At 39.9% G+C, this 24,958-nt stretch overlaps 1 long non-coding RNA gene across 1 annotated transcript; it reads left to right on the top strand.

The window, feature by feature from the left end:
- Positions 1-961: 961 nt before the first annotated feature.
- On the top strand, positions 962-24,865 carry LOC138150507 (uncharacterized). Its single transcript, XR_011165575.1, has 3 exons — positions 962-1,197; positions 4,844-4,932; positions 24,735-24,865. It is a non-coding gene; the product is annotated as an uncharacterized lncRNA (long non-coding RNA).
- Positions 24,866-24,958: the final 93 nt, after the last annotated feature.

The raw sequence follows: 24,958 nt of genomic DNA, 5'->3' as shown, positions 1-24,958 counted from the left end.
AGATTTTGTAATTCTTTGATTCTAAGAGGCAACATAATGTAGCAGGAAGAGCACTTAACTGAGCTCACAAACAAGAGACCTGGGGTCAAAGCCCAGTTGACATTTACTAGGGCAGGAGTCATGATCTCCCTGAGCCTCAGTTTCCTCACCTGTAAAATAGAAATAATAAAACATGTAGTAGCTACCTCACATGATTGTCATGGGAAAAGTGTTTTGTAACCCTGAAAAGTGCTATATAGATGCGCATTATTATTAAAAAATTAAAAGGGGGAAGGAAGGTCTATGAGAAGGGTAGGGGGACTAGTCTAATCTTGCCTCCCTAATGCCAATTCTCTATTGTGTGTCCCATCTCTTTGCCAAAATGTTCTTCCTGTTGAAACAGGATTTGAAGAAGGTGGCTCTAGACTCCCTCGGTCACCCCTCAGGGACAGCAGCACTTCAAGTTTCACTTTAAGTCAGATCCCGTTCCCCTCAGCCCCAGCCTAAGGTTAGGACAATCTTTCTGGGGACGTCCTGAGAATCAGGGTTAACTGGACTGAAACAATGAAGATAGTCACCAAGAGGTGGGATCCTAGGGAAGAGAATGGGAGCTGCTCTGAGCTATGTTCTAAACATTGAACCTAGAGGTTTTCTTTTTTTCTTTTTCTTTTTTTTGAAGAAGGAGAAGAAACAAGAATCATTGGATTTAGAGCTAAAAGGAACCTTAGAGTTCTTCTGTCTTAACCCCCTAATTTTTCAGAAGAGAAAACTGGCACTCAGAGAGAAGTCACTTGCTCAATGTAGCATTGTTTTGGTTACATCTACTCCAGATGCCAGCTTGATATCTGGATTCTAGAGATGGGTGCCTGCTGATTTGGGGCAGAAATCCCTCAGTCCTTCTCAATCCAAGCTTATCTGATTTTAATTTCCCCTGACTTTAGGACTGGAATTGGGGCTAACTTAGATTCAGAAGCTAGCTCAGGGGCAGCTAGGTGGTGCCCTAAGAGCGAAGGCCCCTGAGTCAGTCGGGAGGACCCAGGATCGTTCTGGCCTCAGATACTTCACACCCACACAAAAAAGAACTAGTTGTGCAACCTCGAGCAAGTTACTTAACCCCAATTGCTTAAAAAAAAAAAAAAGAAGCTAGTCCTTCCCATCCCATGGGTTTATGGGAAGGAAGAGGATTAAACAGAGAGTCAAGAAGGCAGAATCATTGAGGTGAGCAAATCAGATGGGGGCAGGATGGGGCTAGTTTGAAAGCAAAACCACTTCACAGGGGGGACCAAGGGAGAGGCTAGAGGGAAAGTCCTGCCCAAGGGGAGGAGTAGCTCTCACCAGAGAAAAATTAGATGGAGTATGAACAAGTGGCACTTGCCTGCCTATTCAGCAGCTCAGTGCTCAGCATTCACCATGGTTCCATCAAAGTAACAAAGGAAGGAAGAAACAGAGCCAGATTCTAACCCAACTCCCCTGATTCCAAAGTTAGCCTTCCTTGCTATCCCCATGTTGCTCTTATGCTAGCTGACTACAAGTGTTAGAAATGTGGGAGACAGATGAGACTTGTCCTGCTTGGTATCAGAAGCCAGAACTAGTATCAATGGGAGATAGGGAGGGAAGCTGTAAGGAACCAGATTTTGATTCAATGAAAAAAGAATAAATTCCCAAGAATTAGAGCTGTCTAATAATGGAATGGGCTGTTTTTGTAGATAGTGAACTTTCCATCATTAGTAGAACACTGAACCTGGAGTCAGGGAATCTTGAGTTCAAATACACTTACTAGCTATGTCACACTGGGTAAGTCTCTTAGCCTCTTTGTCTCAGTTTCCTCATCTGTAAAATGGAGATAATAATATATTCCTCTGGTTGTCAGATAAAATAATATTTGTAAAGAGTTTTGTAAACTTTAAAGTGCTATATAAATGCTAGCTATTAATTAATAAGACCTTGCCTCTTCCTTTACTGAAAACACTGAGAACATTCAATGTGAGCTCCCTCTTTTCCCATTCAATCTATCTCAAAAGCTCTTAACATCATTCTCCATTTTGTGCTTCTTTCCCCTAGCCTAGAGGTGGGGAACCTACAGCCTTTAGGCCACGCATGGCCCTCTAGATCCTCAAGTGTGGCCCTTTGACTGAATCCAAATCCCTATTCAGATTCTTGTTTAGGTCTTCTGCTGCTGGTCATTCTTGCTCCTTTCTCTACTAGTTCAGTACCTGATTCACAGTCTTCCCCTCTCTCCTAACCTCTTCTTCCATACTTAGTGGCTTGGAGGTTGCTGTCCATCAATCAGCCCTAATTCATTAAGTGTGCCAGGCACTGTTATAGGGACCATGGAAACAGCATCAAAAATGAACCATTCTCCTCCTGGCCCTGTTCCTGACATTCTCCGGACTTTAACACTATGCCTCCCTCTATTGCTGACTCACATTGGAACTTCCCCCAGTGCCTCAGGCCTCCTCAACTTGGAACAATCTACCATCCCTGCAGCACACTCATCATGGACTATCCCTCCATGAGACCTGTCTCCTTTCTCCCATTGGGCAGTTCCTCCTAGAATCTCTATTTTTTGGAGGCACCAAGGCCAGCCTGCCTCTATTCTCCTCCTAGACCTATTCTGACTTCCTCTGGATTTCAAAAACCAAGCTCCCAAGTCTGGTGCTTTCATCCCCTCCTCACTCCTTTCCAGCTGTCTCTTATATATTGTCTTTTCCATTAGATTGTAAGCTCTTTGAGGGAGGGACTATCTTTCTTTTTGCTTGCATTTGTATCCTTTGCATTTAGTGAAGGTGCCTGGACACATTAAGTCCTTAATAAATGCTTTTTCCTTCCTTTTTCCTCCACTCCCTGCTCTAAAGCAGCATTTCTTAAGCAGTGGGTCACAACCCCATATTGGGTCACTTAACTGAATGCTGGAGTTTTGAAAAATTTGGCAACAGTAAAAGGTTTCTGAACTTACAACGATTGAAAATTAATTCAAAATCAAATGTGTAATGAATCCTGAGTGCTTGCCCATGTTGTATCATATAACTTCATTACAGCCTTGGTTCTGAGCACACAACATGTACACTTTTCACTGCACATGTTGTCATGCCACACAACACTGATGAACATTGCCGGAAACACCTCGGCTCAGATTCAAGACTATTATTATGTTATAAATTATAGTCTTTTTACTGTACATACAAAATTGCTAAAGGAATTTTGGTTTGGAATTAGGATAGAATTTCCAATAATTTCTGAAATGGCCCTAAACATACTTCTACCATTTTATACTACATATTTCTGAGAAGCGGAATTCTCAGCATTGATGATTATAAAATCAAAGTATCGATCCACTCAGAAAAATGTTGAAGATGCTCTATGTCCTGCAGTATCAAATATTCCACCAAGATTTAATTCTTTATGTAAAAATAAATGAGCACATCCATCTCATTATGATGCAAATTTGCTTTCATTTTTAATAAATGGAAAAATTATATGTATACCAAAGAATTGTTTTAAAATATATTTCTTTATGATTTATTATCAGTGAATATTTGATTTGTATACCTATATCCCAGGGGTCTCATAAAATTTTCTCAGGCAAAAAGGGGTCACAAGGGAAAAAAGTTTAAGAAAGCCCACTCTAAAGAACCTTACTGGGGAAGGGGGGAGAAAGCAAGGGGGAAGAAGGACAATATGTGCACATAACTATCCACAAAATACATACAAGGGAACTTTGGAAAGGAGGTGCTAGTAGCTGTGGGGTGAGGTTAAATCAGGAAAGATCCTGTATAGGTGTGGCACCTGAACTGAGCTCCAAAGGAAGCTAAGGATTCTAAGGAGTGGTAGAAAGGAAGGGGTACATTTCAGGCATTTGGGGGGACTGTATGTACAGAGGTACAAAAACAGTAGATGAAATACCATGTTAGAGTAACAATAAAAGGCTCAATTTGACTGGACCATAGAGTTACATAAGGCCTGCAAAGGTAAACTGGAGCTAGGTTCGAGGCCTTTAAATGCCAAATAGAGGAATTTGTATTTGTTCCTAGAGGCAAAAGAGACTGACTAGGGCTTCCTAAGCAAGGGAGTGTCATGGTCAGAGCTATATTGTATGAATACCACTCTCTAAGCAGTGTGTAGGATGATGGAGACCTGAAGTAGGAAGATGAATTAGGCTATTGAAATAGTTCAGGTGAGATGATGAGGGTCTGACCTAGAATAGTGGCCGTGTGTTATAGGAGAAAAGGGGTAGTGTGGAGATAGAATGGATATGACTGGGCAATTGATTAATTAAAATTGTGGGAGAGGATTTGAAGTCTAGAGAAAGGGGGGGGGAGTGAGGGATAAGTTGGCATCAACTTCAAGGATGACCCCACAGTGGATATGAAGGATAGTGATACCCTCAACAAAAGTTAGGAAGAGGGGTGGGTTTGTGGGAAAAGATAAGGAGGGGTTTTTGGCTGTGTAGAGCTTGAATGATAATCCAACACAGAAGGAATGATCAGGTAGGTAGAAGAACCCAGAAAGAGCGTGAAAACTCAAAGAGGAGGGAATATTCAAGAAGAAAAAGAAGTCAATAGGACTAAATGCTAAAGAGACAAAAAGAATGAGAATTGAGTAAAGGACCAATATTGGATTTAACAATTAAGAGATCACTGATAACTTTGGAGAAAACATTTCATTGAGTGATATAGAGGAAAGCCAGATTTCTAATGGTTGAAGAGTTAGAGACAAGGAATTGGAGACAATAAGTGTAGACAGCTTCTTCTTCTTCAATTCTTCTTCATTGTTCTTAAGAATTTGACTATTAAGTGGAGGATCACAACAGAAGGATACTGTAAGGGAATGGTAGGATCATGTGAGGTATGGTTTTGTTTTACAGATGAGTGAGACCTGAGCATCCCCTCAGATACTCTGGCCCCCATTTCATCAACCTCAACTGCACCTTTATTTATTCCACTTCAATTGCAGGTATGTGAAACGGGGTTGGGCATAACCTTGGTCTTACCATCAGCCATAATTCTTCTATTTATGGGATCCAGAGATCTAAAATTCCTCTCTAGTCACAATTTTCCATACTATCTTTGATCTGGGCTTACTCCTATTTAATTTATTCTTTGACTTAAGAGCATTCTATGCCTCTTCTGACTTCCTTCAAAACTCTGCTCAAATCCTACCTTCTGAATGAGGCCTTTCCTGCCCCACCCAGCTCCAACTTCTAAGGCCTTCTGCTTTCAGATCACCTTCATTTACTTACTGTATATAATGAGTAGGTACCTATTTATTTACACCCTGAATTTCCATTGAAATTGGAAATTGGTCCCTAATAAAAAGGACCAAATTTCTGCTATTCTTTGTAACCCCAGGGCTTAGCACAGTGACTAGCAAGTAAGTGCTTAATAAATGTTTATTGTTTGACTGGCCTAATCCTAACCATCCTGCCCTTCTCAGACTTGACCCTACAGCTGAACAGTTCAACTTTGCCCTCTACACTCAAATTTGGCATTGCACAGGTTCCCAAATCCCCAACATACTTTCTCCTAAGCTCAGTTTTGTGAATCCCTTTCTTTCTTTCAAGGTTCAGCTTAGGTGCCAACTCCTCTGGTAGACTTTTTCTGATCTTCCTAGCTATTTGTTAGTGCCCCTTCTTTCTTTAAATTATCTAGTATTTACTTATTTGTTTCCTTGTTATATCTCCCAGTACAAGACATATTTTCTGAAGGCAGGGATTTACTTTTAGCCCTGCTCTCACCAACAATGCTTTGCACATAGATGTCTAATAAAAAATATGTTGAATTGAATCTAATTGATGTATTCAGAGAATGGATAGCTATCTGTCAGTAATGTTGTAGAGAAAGTGGAAGGTTGCACCAAATGACCTTTAAAAACTGAATATATGATTCTAAGATTGAACTGGGAATCATTAGATCTGGGTTCTGGGCCCAGCCCAGTCACTGCATAAGTTTGAGCTTTTGATCTATTTCTTCTTTAGTAAAATTTAAATGATACCCTCACTCTCTCTATCACAGGGTGGTGAAATGAGATAAAGTACTTTGTACTCATAAAGGGCTACAAAAATGTGAGCTGTTGTTATCACTGATCAAATAAATTTCACCAGTATTGACTGATTATCAACTTTATATCAAGCCTGCCCTCAAGGAGCCCACAGTTTATAGTTGAATGTGAATTCATTCATTCATTTATTCAACAAATGTCTTGCTATGTGTTAGGTACTAGAGGAAATAGAGAGTTTAATAATAATAATAATAGTATGTATATAAAGCTTACTATGTGCTAAGTTCTTTACAATTATTGAGTTTAGATAAGACATGGTATCTACTCTCTTAGAGCTTACAATCTAGCAGAGGGACAAGAGACCAACACAGATAACAGCAATGTATAATAATTAATAAATGATAAGGACATCAGAAAGGTGAAAAACAAAGGGTTATGGGGATCAGAGAAATCATTCCCAGCCAGAGCTATTTGAGATTCCCAGAAGGAGGAAGTCTTTGAGTTGAGATCTAAACAATGGGTAGGAACTCAAAAAAGCAAAAGTAAAAAAGGAAGCATTTTAGGCACAAAGAACTACTGTGAGTAAAGGGATGGAGGCCTTGTAGAGGATGCGCTGGTGAGTCAGGGACCTGTCCACTTGGATGAAAAAGAATAACATAAATTGGGAACATGGGTGGCACCAAATTGTGGAGAGCCTTGAATGTCAGGCAAAGGACTAAACTTAACTTGTGGGCAACTGAGCCATTGACGATTTTTAAGCAGAACTTCGCTCCAACTCTACCTTTCCAGTCTCCTTACACCTTGTGCTCTCCCAAGTACTCTGAGAGCCAGTGACACTGACCCCTTGGCTGCTCCTTGAACAAGACACATCCCCCAACTCTGAGCATTTTCACTGGTTATGCCCCATACCTGGAATATTCTCTTTCCTCATCTCCTCCTAGTGCCTTCCCTGGCTTCCTTCAGGTCTCTGACTTTCTCCAAGAAGCCTTTCCCAATCCCTGTTAATTCTAGTGCCTTCCTTTGTTGATTATTTCCAGTTCATCCTATACAGAGTTGGTACATAGTTGCTTGTATATTGTCTCCCCTCAGTAGACTGGGAGTTCTCTGAGGGCTGAGACTGCTTCTTACTTTTTCTTTGTATTCCTAGAGTTGCACAGCTCACATCAAAATGCTTAATAAATGTTCACTGAATGACTGGCTGAGACTGGCTGTCTGTGGAGGATGAATTGGAATGGGAAGAAGATGGAGGAGGAGAAATAGAACTGTCAGGAGGTGATTACAATAGTCCAGGAAGGTGATAGTGAGGGCTCATATTAGGGAAGAGGAAGTGAGGAAAGGGAGGAGGAGATAGATGTGAGAGACTTTATACAGATGGAACTCATAAGGCTTGGTATCTGGACATAAGGCATACATGCATGAAATAGTTAAAGATGAATAATAACTCATACTTTAAGCACTTTAAAATCTGTAAAGCAAAACCTTATGAGGTAGGTAGTGCAATTATTATCAGTTCTGTTTTACAGATGAGGAAACGGAGGTTCAGAGAAATGAAGTAACTATCCCAACGTTCATATGAATGAATAAACAAAGAATGAATGAGAATTTATTCATTAAATACTTACTATAAGCAAAGCACAGGGAAAATAAATAGAAAGATAAGACAGGCCCCACTCTCAACGGTCGCACATTCTTTTTTTTTTTCCTTGCTTTTTGGAGGAGGGAGGGCAGGGCAATTGGGGTTAAGTGACTTGCCCAAGGTTACACGGCTAGTAAGTGTTAAGTGTCTGAGGCCAGATTTCAACTCAGGTCCTCTTGACTCCAGGGTCGGTGATCTATTCACTGTGCCACCTAGCTACCCCCATGGGTCTCACATTCTAACAACATATATAAGAGGTATATTCCTGTGACAAATTAGTGGCAAGACCAACATTTAAACCCAGTTCCTCTGATTTCAAATCCACTGCTGCCTACAGTAAAACCTTACACTTCTAAAATTGAGCACCAGACTGGAAGTTCAATGAGAGATAAGGAAGGAGAGAGATCCCTATGGGCTGGGGGTTGGAGAGTTGAGGTCAGAGTTCAGAGGTAAGACTAGAACAGGGTCCTGAGGGACAGACAGGATGAGATAAACAGAAAGGTGGGGAGCCCATTCTGAGGTAGAGGGATGAGCAGAAGTGTAGAGGTGAGAATTAGTCCAGTTTATGTTGCCCCACCTGCCACCCCCATGGAGCTCTAGTCTGGAATGAATGGGGCCCCACTGGAAAATCCAAACAGTTTCCTTTCCTTTGTAGATAGCAATTTCACCTATTTCCTGGCCATCCCATGAATTGGTCTCAAACAATAACAGCATCAGGAAAACCAGAAAAGGCTGTCCACTGCCCTGAATTTTCCCACCCCCAAGAGACCAGGTCTTGGTATTCTCCTCAGTAGCCAAATGCTTCCCTGCTTCTCTCTTCCTGGTAGAGTTCTTTTCTCCACCAAAAAGCTATTGTTGAAAGAGATAGAGGCAGAGACAAACATACAGGGAAAGAGAGACAGAGAGAAGTACAAAGTTTAGATAAGAATGCTAGAATTGGAGAGACTTTAGAACATGGGGAGACAGAGAGAGGGAGGGAAGGAGAGAGAGAGAATAGTATAGGAAAAGTAGTAAAGTAAACTTTGGTTCAAACTTTGGTTCAAATTCTAGGTCTTCTAAATCATTTCCACCATCACTATAAAAGGGGACAAGTCATTTGACCTCTCTGAGACTCAGTTTCCTCTTCTGTAAAATCCATTAGACTATCTTGCATAGACTATCTTGGAAGTCATTCTCAATTCTAACATTTTGTGGTCTAAGGTTCCTCCCAGCTTGGATTTAGAGCTGGAAGGGGCCTTAAGGATCATTTATAGAGGAGGAAACTCACAGCTAAGGAGGCTAGGTGACTTGCCCAAAGTCGAGCAGTTTGTAAGTGGGAGAACCAGGGTTTAAATGGAGATTGTGTGACTTCAAATCCAACAGTGTTTCCACTGCACCGAAGGGTCTGACATTCAGCCTCCAAAAATCCCTTCTGGCTTTAATGTGTAATGGTTTGAGGTCCCATTCACATCTATTATTCAGTGACTGTGCCTTAGTATAGGGCTTAGCAAATAGTGGTTATATAACAAATGACTGTTGAATTGAATTAAATTAATTCCCTTTCTCAGGCTGTTTTCCTGGCCCACTCCCTTCAATTTATCCAAATCCTACAAGGTCAAGTCTCAAGGGAAATACGGACTTACTGAAAAACCACTGAGAAGGAATTGTCAGGTTTGAGTTCCCATTGCAGCTTTTCCAGTGACTGTGTCCCTCAGTTAATTTGCTTCGATTCCCATTTGCAAAATTATGTGATTAGACTAGAGACCTCTAAGATCTTTTCTAAGTGTATAGTTTGCTATGCTCCAAAGTCCCTCCAACTCTAACATTCTTATTTTAACTTTGTATCTTCCTTCTCCTCACCCCACTCCAATCCCATCCCAGCATCTAAACTCTGTATGCTCAGAGATGTTTACACCTTGCCCGAAAATGTTTGCTTTTAATTTAGCCCTACTAAAGTAAAGGTACGTCCTCATCCTAGATCTGGGAGAGATGAGCCTTTGATGCTGAGATGTTCAAGCCCCAAGCAGGCACTAGAGGGAGTCGGTATCTGAGATTTCCAAAAGAAACAAAAGCCACAGGAGCTGTCTCAGGTCTTCAGAAATGGGTGGCTGCTGCTTTTACCATGAATAAAACCCAAGCCTTTTAATTAGCATCATTGTTCACTCATTACCATTGATCCATACCCATTGGACTCAATGAGTACATAGCAAGGGACGGGCGGTGCTCATAGAGGTAGCTTGTGGCTGGAGGCAGTTTGTGGCTGGAGTTTGTATTCCATTTGACTGTGATCTTCCTTGGAAAGACAATACTTTAGCCTGGGCTCCTACCTTTTGTCTCCTGCTGAGAAGTGCCCCTGTCCACACGCGGCTTACACTTCCAGCCTAGAAAAGAAGATTCATCAGGAGATTGCCTCCAGACTCCCCAGGATGTCTCAGCTTCCAGAGGTCACCTAGTCCATCCTGGAGGGACAGAGATTTAGAATCTTACCTACCTCCTTAATTTGCCAGATGAGTAAACTTCAGAAGCCCAAAGAGGTTAAGTGATGGTCACTATGGCTAGTAAGTAGCAAAGTTGGTACTTGACCTAGTCTTCTGTCTCCAAATCTGCTATTCTTCCCACTATATTATGGTATCATCAGTGTAGAGGTGGCAGAGACATCTGAAACTATCTAGTACAATGCCCTCATTTAACAGATGAAGAGACTGATTAAATTACTAGGTTAAAGAGTAAGAGTCAGCAAGATTTGAACCCAAGTCCTTTGACTTCAGACCCAGGGCTATTTCCATTTTATCATGTTTCCTCCTTACTATTGACATATAGAGGAGGAAATTCACAACTAAGGAGAAGAGGTCACTTGCCTAAAGTTGAACAGCTTGTACAGGACTATGCATGCCTATCCCAGTCTGGAGAGCTGGTCAAAGTTAAGAAACCAGAAGAGTACTCAGTTATCATCCAGGACCCTAAGCAGAGGCAACTGGTGGCCCAATGGATAAAGCGGCTGAAAGACCTGAGTTCAAATTTGACCTCAGATATTTACTAAATGACTTAAGTGGCCCTAGGAAAATCACTTAAGCTCTTTTTGCCTCAGTTTCCTCAACATAAAATGGGGATAATAATAGCATTTGTCTCATAGGGCTGTTGTGAGGATCAAATGAGATTATTTGTAAAAAGAGCTTAGCATGATAATGAGTCTGTCACATAATAGGCTCTATATAAATGCTTATTCCCTTCCCTAGTCCAAAGGAGAAGACTAAGGAGCAATAGTAACATACCATGGAATAGATGGCAAATTAACAGACTCCCAGACTAGAACTCTTTCCATCCTTCCCATGAGCCTTACTATTTTGGTAGGAGTTGGATGGGTGGGATGGTGCAAAGCAGGGGAGAGCCTAAGCAAGGGAAGGAATTCAATCTGATAGTTCAATTTAACAACATGCCTTAGAGCACCTATCATGTTCAAGGTTCCATGCAAAGTATGGTCATAGAGCATCTAAGAGCTAGAATAGGCCTAGTGTATCGTCCACTTATGAGGGCTTCAGTTTCCGCTTCCTTAAAATGAAAGACTTGAACCAGGTGATCTCTAAATTCCATTCTGGTCCTATATACTAGGCCTGTTGTAGCTCTATACCAGACTGCATCTCTTGGAATACTTCCATATGTGAAGGATCTGCTATTTCCTATGTGAGTATTCCCTTCACTAACATAGATCATGGTCTCTCTTTCTTTGAAAGATGGTCTTGAAACAATGCTGAGGGGTTTTTAGTTGAAGATAGAAATACAGATATGCAGATATACCACTTTTTGCATGGCTAATAAATTCCCTTTTCCTAATTCACTGGGAGCAAAAAAAAAAAGCTAATAAAAAAGAATTTTTTTTGCCTGAATCAACAATTTCATCCTTGTGGGGAATTTCTAAGGTGGAAACTCCCCTCTGCCATTGCAATTGGGCAGCTCATGACCTTTGAGAATTGCCTGGGGGCACTGTTAAGGTTCAGTGTCACATAGTTAATATGTATCTGAGGCAGGATTTGAACTTGGGTCTTCTTGATTTCAAGGTCACTCTTCTATTAATTACAATGTGCTATTTCTTACTGATGCAAATTTAGACTACATTAATAGAAGCTTAGCATCCAGAGAAAGGAATAGCTCTGCCGTATTCTGTTCTACTCAGACACATGTAGAACTAGAATGTTCAGCTCTGGGTGCCACATTCTAGAAGACTACTGATAAGCAGAGTTAGAGCATGTCCAGACATGGGTGACCAGAATGGTCTAGAAGCCCTTGAAGATCAATGGAAGAAACTGGGAATATTTAATTTGAAAAGAGAGCCCCTGGAGATGGGGTGGGAAAGAGAGGACATGATAGCTACCTTCAAATAGAGGGCTGTTAGTTAGAAGAGGAATTCAACTTCTCTATGTTGGCCCAGAGGTTAGAACTAAGAGCAGCAAGTAGAAGTGAAAAAAGGAACAGACCTTTAAGTTCAATAGAAGGAGAATTTCCCTTCCATGGGGATGATTGTATCCTATGACCATTCTCAGTGACTGCTAAGTCCCTGCCTGTAACCACCATATCATGAGACGACCTTACCACACTGCTCACCTCTCCAGGCAAAGGACCTCCCAGCACTTTTCACATGACTAATAATGTTGTCCGGCTTTTGCTTCAGTCTTCTCACCCCACATTCCAATGCCTTCCCTCTGTTACTTCAGATTTATCTTGTAGGAGCTTCACTGTACATAGTTTTTTTATGTCACCTCCATTAGACTATAAGCTACTTGAGAGCAAGCACTGTCTTTTATTTTTCTTTGTATCCCCAGCATTTAGCACTGTGCCTGGCACTTAGGAGGTGCTCAGAAAGTGTTTATTGACTGACTGTGCCCCTGGGGACAGATTCCCTTTATAGTTTGTCTTTCCCTATTAGAATATAAACTTCTTGAGAGTAAGGACCTTCTTGGTTTTTTGTATACCCAGTGCTTAGTACAGTGCCTAGCAATAATAATAGCTAACGTTTATATTTACTGTAAGCCAGGCACTGTGCTAAGTGCTTTACAATGACAATATCAGAAACTAGATGACCAGTTGTCAGGGATATTATAGAAAAAATATGCCTTGGTTAAAAAGAAGTGGGGAGGGGAAGGACCTACAAGTACAAAAAATATAGCAGCTCTTTTTGTGGTGACAAAGAAATGGAAATTGAGGGGATGCCCATCAATTGGGGAATAGCTAAACAAGTTGTGGCATATGAATTTCATGGAATACTATCATGCTATAAGAAATGATGAGCAGGCAGATTTCAGGAAAAAAAAAACCTGGAAAGACATATGAACTGATACAAAGTGAAATGAGAAGAACCAGGAGAACATTGTACACAGTAACAACAACATTGTAAAATGATCAACTATGGTAGACTTAGTTCTTCTCAGCATTACAATGATCCAAGACAATTCCAAGCAGCTCATGATGGAAAATGCTATCCACAACCAGAGAAAGAACTATGGAATCTGAATGCAGATTTAAGCATACAATTTTCACCTCTTTTTTTGTCTGTTTTCTTTCACAACATGACTAATGTGAAAATATGTTTAACATGATTGCACATGTATAACCTATATCAGATTTCTTGGCATCTTAGGGAAGGGGGGAGGAAGGAGGGAGGGGAGTAAAGGAGGAGGAGAATTTTAGAACTCAAAATATAAAAAAAATTAATGTTGAAAACTATCTTAACATGTAATTGGAAAAAGTACTATTTTTTTTAAAAGAAAAGATATGCTTTGAATAGGAGTTAGACTAGACCATAGGATGATAGATTTGGAACTGCAAAGTACCTTAGAGGCCATCTCTGAGTCTACTCCTATTATTTTACAGATAAGGAACTGAGCCCATAGAGATTAAGTGACTAGCTCAAGGTCATGCTGGTAGCATTTCCCCTGAGTGCAAAGGTTATGCACTCACATTCATTAAAAAATCTCAGAAAAGCACCAACATTGCAAAAGAGAAAAAAAAATCCTGCTAGAGTCATATAATGCATTCTAAAGCCAAGTAAAAATTACTTTTGGATCATACCCTTGTATAGACAATGAGACTATTAATATGCTTCATTTTATGCAATAGATGTATTCCTAAAATTTTGGCATCAATAATATCATAACTTTATAATCAAATAATTTGAAGTTTCTGATAGAGGAAGACAAGACAGTTCTGACTTGTCCCCATAGAGATTTTTAAAAGTCCAAAGGTAGAAGCCTATGAACTATGAATTCTAGAAAGGAAAGGAGCTTGGAAGGAATAGAAAACTCTCAAGAATAAAATTCTTGAGACACAAAGAGAAAATTCCAACTAGGAAAAGGGGGAGTTGTTTCAATAGACTGATGCTAATACACAGAGAACTCAAACAACCTTGTTGTTGTTGTTCAACTGAGTCTGATTCTTCATGATCCATTTGGGGTTTTCTTGGCAGAGATACTGGAGTAGTTTGCCATTTCATTCTTCACCTCATTTTATAGACGAGGAACTGAGGCAAACAGGGTAAAGTGACTTGCCCAGGGTCACACAGCAAGTGCCTGAGGTCAAATTCAAACTCAGGGAGATGAGTCTTCTTGATTCTGGGCTTGGTGCTCTATCCATTGCACCACCTAGCTTCCCCCCAATCAACCTAGATCTTTTAAAAGGCAAAATACAGAAGTAAGGACAGATAATAGAGGAAAAATACAAAAGAATGGCATTGTCCTGTAAGAACATTGTTTGGACTTATGAATCTCATAGCTGAGGTTGAATAGTTGAGGCTGGGAAGAAAAGCTAAGGGAAAAACAGAGGCTTGTTGTGTTTTTTTTTTGTTTGTTTGTTTTTTGTTATCTTGAGGAAAAGAAGAGAATCAAAAATGAGATAATACTTCTCAGGACATATGGGATAAAAACAGATGACAGAATGAAGGCAGGAACCACTGCGTTTCTCTCTGTCTCCCTCTCCTTTCTCTGTCTCTTTGTTATGTGTATATGTTTGTGTAGTATATATACACACACACACATATATATATATATATGAGACATACATATATATACACATGAAAGATACTCATATCATACTTATATGTGTATCTGTATATTTATATTATACATAATATCTATAGGTGTTTGTGTATGTATATATAGAAAGAGATACCCACACATACATATATATACACACAGAGACAAAGAAAGAGTCAGAAAAGCTTCTGCTCAAGTACTGCCTCAGACACATTCTAGGTATGTGACCTTGGGTAAGTCATTAACCTCTCAGTTCCTCAGGTAACTCTTTAAAACTAAAAATTTCTGAGTAGTTGATGATCTAGATTGGTAGAGGGAATTTCTTCATGAAGCATTCCTACCCTGATGAGATCACAGGTCAACCTCCATATCCCATCCTGCAGCCCCCCAAAATATATTTTTTGCATATACAGATTTGTTGCTTACACCATAGAATGCAAACTCTCTAAAGGCAGTGATATTTCATTTTTTGTCTTTGGATCCCCAATGCCTGGCATATTGGAGGAGGCACATAATACATGTTTGTTGATTGATTCAATGAGAAGAAAGGGGAAATAACTTGCCTAAGGGCCACCCAAGCAGTAAGTAGCAGAGTAGGGGTTGGAACCCAGGTCGCCTGGCTCCAAAGCTGGCTTTCTTTCTCTTGCACCACTTTGTCCTTTCAAGCTTTAAGATGCTATGAGTGCATACAAACAGGCACTAGCTACCCCTCCCATTAACTAACTATTCTTACTTTTCCCACAATCTTGGCTTCAGCCTCCTGGCTCAAGCTGAGGGAAGGAAAGGAAGATTGAATTAGCAACCTCAGAGCAGAGTACTCTGGGGATCCTGATCAACAGGCACAGCCCAGAAACCACAAGTCCCCTGGGCCAGGTCATGCTGAAGGGGAAAGACTGGGGCACTTAGCAAATGTCTGCACACCCCACAGCTAGTTAATGGCTGTTCTGTCTAGCAACTAATAAAATGATGAAATAGGCTGAAAAAACTTAAGTTGCATGACATCAACTTCCAGTATCTATAGAAGTATATTTACTAAAGTCTACACTTACTCTCATCTTAGATCCTTCTACCATTTTCCCCTTTTAAAAAACTTTAATTTCATTATTTTTTTTCTGATTAGCAAGCATTTATTTTCTTTCCCTCCCATCCCACCCCTAACTGAACAATGAAAGAAAAAGAAAACCCTCATAATAAATATGCATACTTGGACAACACACATTCCCACATTGGCCATGTCCAAAAACTTACATCTTATTCTGCATTTTCAGTCCATCCTGGCAGGAGATGGGTGGCATGCTTCATCTTCAGTTCTCTGGAATCTCTACTACTATTTTTTTTAAGTTTTAGTGGTATTTTTTTGTTTTGTTTTGGTTTTTACATCACAGTCATTTTCTGATATACTTTCCTCCCACAACTGCCATTGCTCCACCAACCCTGACACAATGAACTTTCCCTTGTGACAAAGACAAACAATTCAGCAACATGAACTGGCTCAAGGACCAAATCTAATAGCATATGCCAAACTTCATGTCCACAATCCTATACTCCTCTAAGTCTAGGTCCTCCCATCACTTTTCACAGACTTTTTTTTCACATCCCTCTTTCCTAATTCACTGCATCCAAACTGACAACTAAACACAAACCACTAGTATATGGTAATAAGAAATGTAATCATGACATAGCATTCCTTTAAGGGCCTTTAAGTTCCATTCCATTCTAACATGCCGTGCTCTAAATTCCATTCCAGCTCTGGCATCCTATGTTAAAAGGTCCCTTCTAGATCAGTCCTATCTTGCCCCTTAGAATACAAGTTTATAGAGAGGGGACTGTTTTTGACTTTCTTTATATTCTCAATGCTTAGTTCTGTGTCTAGAAAACAGTATGTGCCTAATAAATGCTTGATGTTCTGTCTTACATCATGTATTCTAAGCACGTTTCTAGATCTAACATACTACGTTTTAGGATCCTTTACTGCATTCTACATTCTAGGCTCACTTCCAGTTTTTACATTCTATATCCCAACCTTTCTCCTCATTCTTACTTTCTATGTTCCAACCTTCCTCCTAGCTCTAACATTCTATGTTCTAGGACCCTTTCTAGCTCTAACAATCTATTTTCATGAAAGTCTAAGATGTCAGAGAGTTTCTTTTGCTCTGCATTTACAGGAGATTGGAAATAGCTTCCCTCTGCTCCCACAGTGACCTCTCTTCCCTAAATTGGGGGATTAGGACTCACACCAGAACCTTAACTTCCCCCACTTTGCCAAATTCTCAAGTAGCACAGCAGGTTCTACTTACTACATTCCCCAGTGTGGCAAGCGCCCATGACATTGGCCTGCAATTTTCTGACACTAATTGTTAATTTCATGCACGTGATTACAAGCTTGGGCAAAGCTGAGGGCTCAGACTCTACCAAATAATGCTTTTCTTGCTGCCAGCAAAGAACCTCTGGGTTGAATTTTTGAGTGTCTGCTCTCTATCTGCCAAGGAACCGTCAAGATAAATTCCTTAGAAATGGTTTTATGGTTTTAACTGAAACTTGACATTGGCTTGTTCTAAAATTTCCAAGAAAACATTACAGTTCCATGTGAGCATTGTGGATTGACTAAAGCAATGCTCTAATAGTGAACAGATATGTCTGCATATTGAACATTAATCCTTAGGGGCCCTCAGAGGGACACTAATAAGATGCAGAGCTGGACCACAGCAATCCCAGAGCAACTCAGGTAGGGAGTAGTCTCCCAAGAGGTTTCTTCTCCTTTCAGTCAAAAGCAATCAGAATAGTCTTTTGAATAAGACCAGCTCCTGATGAAGGGTACAACAAAGGTGGAAGAAAAGGGGAGTAGAAGAAGAATAGATGGGAATCATGACACTGGAGTTCAAGTCCATGGGACATAATCTGGACATTCAGTGTTGTTTTATCTGAGCTCATATTATCTGTTAAATGTCTGTATGACCTCGTTTAACCTCTTTGGGGCTCAGTTTCCTCATCTGTAAAATTGCAGGATTGCAATAGATGATTTTTAAGGTTGTTTCCAGCTCAGATATTCAATGTTCAAAGGTGGGTGGTGATGGTGATAGTGGTGCAGAAAATCCCATAATCATTTCCACATCTAGCTAGACTACAAAATTATAGTTTTGGCTCTTGTATCCCCTTTCCATTTAAAACCAATTCCCAAAGTAATCTTGGTTAAGCAAATCTCTTTACTAAAATCTTCCCTACTCCCCTCACCCTGAAAAAGATTGATAAGAAAATCCCAACAATTGAGTAATATGCTATATTTTTTAAAATTATAGGATATTAATGTTGAAAGAAACTCCAGAACATAGAATGTGAAAGCGGAAAGGAGCATGAGAGAATAGGATGATGAAGTCTGAAAAAAACCTAGAACATAGAACGGGGGGGGGGGAACCTGGGCCACATGTAGCTTTTGAGGACCTTGGGTACAGCCTTTTGAATGAGTCCAAGATTTACAGAACAAGTCTTTTTATTAAGGTGACTTGTTCTGTGAAGTTTCTATTCAGTCAAAGAGTTGCACTTAATGACCTATGCCCCTGGCATAGAATATTAGAACTTAGAATATAGAATGTTAGAGGGGCAAAAGACTTGAGAAATCATCTTAGTCCACTTCCTTCATTTTATAGATGAGGAAACTGGAGGGTTTGAAAAATGGAAGTGACTTGCCCAAGGTCACAGGGCAAGTTAATAATGGAGCCAGAACTAGAACCCAGGTTTCCTGGGCCAATGCTATTTCCATTTTACCTTACTGACTTCTATGTTGGTGTACAAAAGAATGATTTCAAACACTTTCCCAAGGATGCTTAAGAATTTTGCTGAAAATCTTATGGCTTCGAGTCACTAGAATCACATTTACAGAATGTTGGCATTAGAAGGAAACTTAGAGATGATAAAATCAAACCCTCTCATTTTATAAAGGAGGAATGGAAGCCCACAGAGGCCCACCTTCCTAGCTGATGTGATTTGCCCCAAATCACCTAAGCTAACAAGAGGCAAAGGGAAGACTCAAACCCAGGTCTTTTAACTCAAAGTCCACTGGTTTTTGCACTATACCATACTTATTATAAGGAACATAAAAATTTCTTGGAAATTCCAATTCCAGCTCAATAATATATATGTTGAATATTTTCTAATACTATAGATTTTAAAACCATTTAATACAATAGAAGTTTCTGTACCTTTAACTCCAGATACTAACCATTTTTCTTTTCCTTTTCAACCCTTTTTACTGGAGATGCAGAATTCATTAAAACAAATCTTACAGAAAGGGCATGACTGGCTAATTTGCATTATGCTCTCAAATTAAAGGAATACCATTCCGTAATTATATTTCTTATTTACCATTCCCTAACCTGACCTTTTCTTTTTTTCCCCCCACAGCTCTCAGATGGTATGTTTACTGAGAATGCTACAGGGAAACCACAGGGATTTCAGTAAGATTTGTTTGCTTTTTTCCAGATCAAAAGAAAAACTGTGAAAGCATTCTCCCTCCCCTTTCACTGTTTCCTCCATCAAGGTAGAAAGAGAAGTCTTCTCTGAATAGAAAAATAACCTTTTATTCATTCTAAAAGGAAGATTGCATATTTAATTCTTAACTCAGTCTATAATCTTCTGGGGAAATAGAGACATAGAGAAACCAATAGTGTCAGAGCTGGAATGTACTTCAGAATTTCTATATGACCTTGTGAAAGTCATTTGACCTCTCTAGACATCAATTTTATTATATGTAAAATAATGGAGTTTTATTACATGATTCCACATTCCCTTCCAAGTTCTAACTCCTGTGACTATGGAATATTACCAATGGAACATAAAGTAGAGCTGATCTTAGAACATAACAGCTGATAATTCACAAGATCCTTTATATACATGATTTCATTTGATCCTCACAACCATACCATGGAAAAGATGTTATTATGCCTATTTTTCAGATGAGGAAACTGAGGTAAGCAATTTCCCCATTGTCGTACAGCTAGTGAATTTCAGAGGGAAGATCTGAACCCATGACTTTCCAAATTCCAAATCCAATGCTCTTACCATTGGATACAATATTCTCTCATTTTGGAGAATGATTGGACAATCTATGTTTACATAGATTTTACATCTTTGAATCTCAGGTTAAAGAGGGTGATAATACTTGCACTCCCTACTCACTGGGCTATTGTGAGGATCAATTAAGATAATAAAACATACCGGAAAACCACAAAGTTTTATAAAATAAAAAGCGAATGTCAGAACGACAAGTATCTTTGCAATGTAAGCCCAACCAACAATCAATCAATAAGGATCTATTAGGCACTTTCTCTAAAACTGGCAAAGTCCTAGGTTCTGTGAAACCAAAGACAAAAATGAAATCATTAATGTTCTCGAGGAGCTTACATAATATTGGAAGAGCCAGCACAAATAAGTATAAACAGAGTTGAAATAAAATAAATACAATTTAGTTTAGAGAAAGAGGACACTAACAGTCAGTGAAGTTTTGTTTTTTTTTTGGGGGGGTTAGGCTTCATGTAGAAGGTATTGCTTAAGTTGGCTCTTGAAGAAAGTGAGGGGGGCAGCTAGGTGGCACTTCGAAAACAGCACCAGCCCTGGAGTCAGGGGACCTGAGTTCAAATTTGGCCTCAGACACTTGACACTTAACCAGCTGTGTGACCTTGGGCAAGTCACTTAACCCCAATTGCCTTGTCTTCCCCCCTCCAAAAAAAAAGTGAGGGATTCATTAGGCAGCATAGTAAATAGAGTACTATTCTTGGAGTGAGGAAGACAAGAGTTCAAATCATCAATCCAATAGAGGCATATCAGAATTTTTTATTATAGGATCATAGATCTAGAATTTGAAGGGACCTTAGAGGATATCTAGTGCAATTTTTTTCCTTTTTTTTTTTTCCACAGATGAGGAAACTGAGAACTGAGATCCAGAGAGGTTAAATGGTTTATCCAAAGCACACAAATAGCAAAATGAAAGATTGGGGTTGAACACTGCTTCTCTGGATCCAGAGTTAGTGCTCTTTCCATTTATGGAAAGGATGAAATGTAGGTTAGAACCATCTCCTGTGTGTGGAGGAGAATCGTGGCATTTGAGGAGGTTGAGGAACTGGGAGGTTAGGGTGTTTTAGGCGCATGAATATGTATGTGAAGTTTCTTAGAATTAGTACCCTAATAATAGCAGGAATAGAAAGGAATGGAAGTCAGCTAGCCCTGTAGGTAATGAACTTCTCGACAACAGAGGAAGATTACAATAGCCACCATGATCTGCTTTGGGTGATCAATTCTGATAGAGTGAATTTCAAAAGAGGAATCATTGCTGAGTGATGACGGCAAAGGATGAGACTGGAAGAGGCAATGAGGATGATGTATTCCACCTATAAGGATCAGTGTGATGGCTGCCAGGTGCGTTAGAAAAGATGAACGAGGATGTAGTGTCATCTGAGGGAAATAAGATCTCTGTAAGTATCCCAGGGCAGCTAGGTGTGAAGTGGATAAAGTGGTGGCTCTGGAGTCAGGAAATTTCTCTTCCTGAGTCCAAATCTGGCCTCAGATAGTTACTAGCTGGGCAATTCACTTAACCCTGTTTGCCTCATTTTTCTTATTTGTCACATGGTGTAATGTAATGCCAAAAGAAAGGCAACTTCCCAGGTTCAAAATACCAGCATAGGTGCTCTCCATTTTATTCAGTAACAAACCCAGAACAGAGAAGATCAAAACATGACATCATTCAAAATACAGCATTTACTAAGTGTGATTAAATAATCTCCAAGTACTACCCCACCCCAGGACCTTCCAATCATTCAATCAATTACAAAGTCCCTGTTCTAAATACTTCTCCACCCCTAGGCTATACCTTCATTTGGTCCACCACAAAACCCCTCTTCTCAAATGGAGATTAGTTTCCAAACATAAGTAAAGTACCTTCATTTGTCAATCACAGAGCACAATAAGGTCAAAAGTTCCCCACCCCTGGATCACAATTGAATCTACCCCAGAGTTACATCAAGTTTAAACACAGCACTTAATACCCAAATGGAGGTCTTTTCTTCATCTTGACACGAGGCAAGTTCTCAGCAATCTTAGTTCCTGGGGAGACAAGGCTTAGCAAGGCCATAAGATACATTGCCAGTCCCTTCATGAATTTATCCTCTGTCTGTAGAACAGTCCTAGAACCCCTGAACACATTAGCAAAGCCCTCTCCCAGGATTTCTGTAAACATACAACAAGAAAATCCTTCTTCAGGGCTTCTGAACCAACAGAAAGGCTCCCAGACCCCTGCAACAACAGCACTGTCCTTCACCAGTGGACAGTATTCATTCTGTCTGCAGGACAGTCTCCAGACCCCTGCAACAACAGCACTGTCCCTCACCAGTGGACAGTATTCACTCTCTGTCTGCAGGACAGTCTCAGGGCTTCTTAGCGAACAGCCAGGTTCCAGGACTTCTTCAACAAAAGGACTGTCTTTCACCAGTGGACAAATCTGGCAAAACAACATCAAAACAGACAAAGTACCAGCAAAACAGCCATGTCTCCTCAGTCCTTGGCAGCTCAGGGGGCAGGTCTCAAAAGTCCAGGGCAATTCAAAGCGGCCACCAGCAATTCTCTTAGTCTCTCTCTCTCCACGAGGTGCTGCTTCCAAAAAGATCTTCCGCCTCTCTCTTGTGTCTCCAAATCTACGTCACCAGCTCCTCCCAGTTCAGGACTTTCTTTTCACATCAAAAAGTCCATCCCACAGGTGGGATTAACAAGCTCTGGGTTTTAACACAATCAATTTGAAAACCAAGCCAATACAGGGGAATCTTTAACTGCCATTACTATCACACATGGAGAACGGAATGACAAACCACTCTAGTATCTTTGCCAAGAAAACTCCAAATGGGGTCACAAAGAGTTGGACATTACTGAAAATGACTAAACAACAACAAGGGGCATGAGATAGAAAGGTTCAAAATGAAAGGAAGTATGTTAGTTATGGAATGGGAATTCCAGAGGGCACAATGGGAAGGGGTGAGTAGAATTGAAACAGGGAATGTGAAAAGTAAAACCAAAGAGAATGGTGATAAGACAAGGAAAGGTAGGGCTGGGGAGGAGGGTAGTTTACTGCTTTGTTCAAGAGTCAAACTATATTTTTCTAGTCTAGATATGGAAATGATTACGGGATTTTCTGCAGAACTATCATCATCACCACCCATTTTCGAACATCAAATATTTGAGCAGAAAGCAACTTCAAAAATCTTCTACTTTCATCCTGCAATTTTACAGATGAGGAAACTGATCGCCCAATATGTCAGACAAGGTCACAGATTTTATCTGAGTTCAGATAAAACGGATCTATCCCTTGAACTCCAGGGTCATAATTCCTATACTCTACTGTTCTTCCACTCCCCTTTTCTTCCTCTTTTGTTATAGCCTTTATCAGGAGCTGGTCTTATGCAAAAGACCGTCCTTATTGCTTTTAACTGAAAAAAGAAACCTCTTGGGAGTTGCCCTGGAATTGTTGTGGTCTAGCTCTGCATCTTATTAGTGTCCCTCTGAGGGTCCCTAAGGATTAGGGTAGCTTGGGGGAGAGGATTTTCAGAAGCAAAACACTTTAGAGGAGGGACAGAGTAAAAGGAGAAAGGGAGAGAAGGATAAACAGGGGGGAAATAAGATAGTGATAATAACTCTAAGTGCGACTGGAATGAACTCACCCATAAAATAGAAGTAGATAGCAGAGCAGATTAAAAACTAGAAACTGACCTTATTTTGTTTACAAGAAACATACTTGAAGCAGAGAGACACACACACAAAGTAAAGGTTAGGTACTGGAGAGTTACAGGGTACAGGGGGTAAAAATATGCTAGCCATAGCAGGTAGCAATGGGTGGGAGCAGTTTCAATGAAAATGACAGATTTAAAGACTAGAATGCTCCCACTCTCAATAACTCTGTCTCAGAAATGTTAGAGGTGCAAGACGTCTTAGAACATAGAATACTAGAGCTGAAAGTAACCTTAGAACATGAAATTTTTAGAACAATGGATTATAGAATGTTAAAAGTGAAAGGGAAATTACAGGTGATCTAATCCAACCTTCTCGTTTTTTAAGAGAGAAAAACTGATGACTAGAGAGGAGAAGTGATGTCCCAAAGGTCATACAGCTAGTTAGTAGAAGAGCCAGGAAATGAATAAGTATTTTGATACAATTCATGTGACCAATATATTTTGAGGGGAAAGACACAATAGACTATACACCAAATGTTTTTTTTTAAAGATTTCATAGCTTAAATAAAGGTCAAAAAGTAGCAGGTATTAGGGGTAAGCCTGGAAATACTTTGAAAAGTTTAAAAATACTACCTAAATATCAGATAATATTAACATGATGTCCTGGAAAAAGTACTGAACTGGGAGTCAGAAGTTTTGAGTTTTACTCACAGTCCTAGCTCTGGTGTGACTTTGGAAAAAGTTATTTTCCCTCTCTGAGCCTCGGTTTCCTTATTAATAAAATGATGGAGGTGAAGCTTCCTCCAGCTTTAACATTCTATATTCAAAAGTTCCTTCCAGCTCTAACAGACTATGATTCTATTGTTATTCTCAAACCATTGGTTTCCAAAACCTCCAGGGAAACTTTTTGCCCAATCTTTGAAGTCTAATTCAATTGACTTATTCAAAGGGATCCTTGCACACTAGCTCCCTATAATCTAAGACCTTCTACCTATTGAAACAAAGGGATTCATTTGCTGAGACTTAATTCAGAAATTGTGTCTTTAATTACTTAGACAAAAAAGGAAATATGTCAGTACAAAAGCCAAAGGCAGACTCCTTTGTTAAATCCATTCAAAGCAAGACTATGGGGAGAGAACAACTATCCAACTTGTCGAAAAGTTAGGATATCCCACAACTCCTTAAAGAGTTATTAGTTGGACCCAGTGTGATGTGGTGGAAAGTATGATATATTTGAAATCAGAGGAACTGGGTTCACATTTTGGCTCTGCCACTACCTGAGTGAACTTGGGCAAAATTACTTCCTTTTAAGGTTGATATTGTATTTGATGATCACTGAGGTAGGCAGGCCAGTTTCTCCATTTGACACATGAGGAAATTGAATCTCAGAGAAGTTTACTTTCTTCTTTTTTATAGGCTATCTATTCACTTCAGCAAACATTTAAGCACCTAGCATTTCTAGAACATCATTCTGGACCCTGGAGATGCAAAGATGAAAAATGACGAAGTCTCTCAAGGAGCTAACAGTCTAGGAAAAAGTAGAGGTGAGACAGGACTTAATATAGGGATAATAACTATGATACAAGTTAGATTGTAATGGAGTCAAAGGAAAGCCTATCAAATTGCTATGGAGAGAGGCA

The sequence above is a fragment of the Petaurus breviceps genome, unplaced genomic scaffold (assembly GCF_028583685.1).
Source record: "Petaurus breviceps papuanus isolate PSGF00001 unplaced genomic scaffold, PetGlider_PUasm1.0 90879, whole genome shotgun sequence".
Taxonomy (NCBI): domain Eukaryota; kingdom Metazoa; phylum Chordata; class Mammalia; order Diprotodontia; family Petauridae; genus Petaurus; species Petaurus breviceps.
The sequence above is the reverse complement of the archived record's forward strand: the minus strand, read 5'-3'. Positions and strand labels throughout refer to the sequence as shown.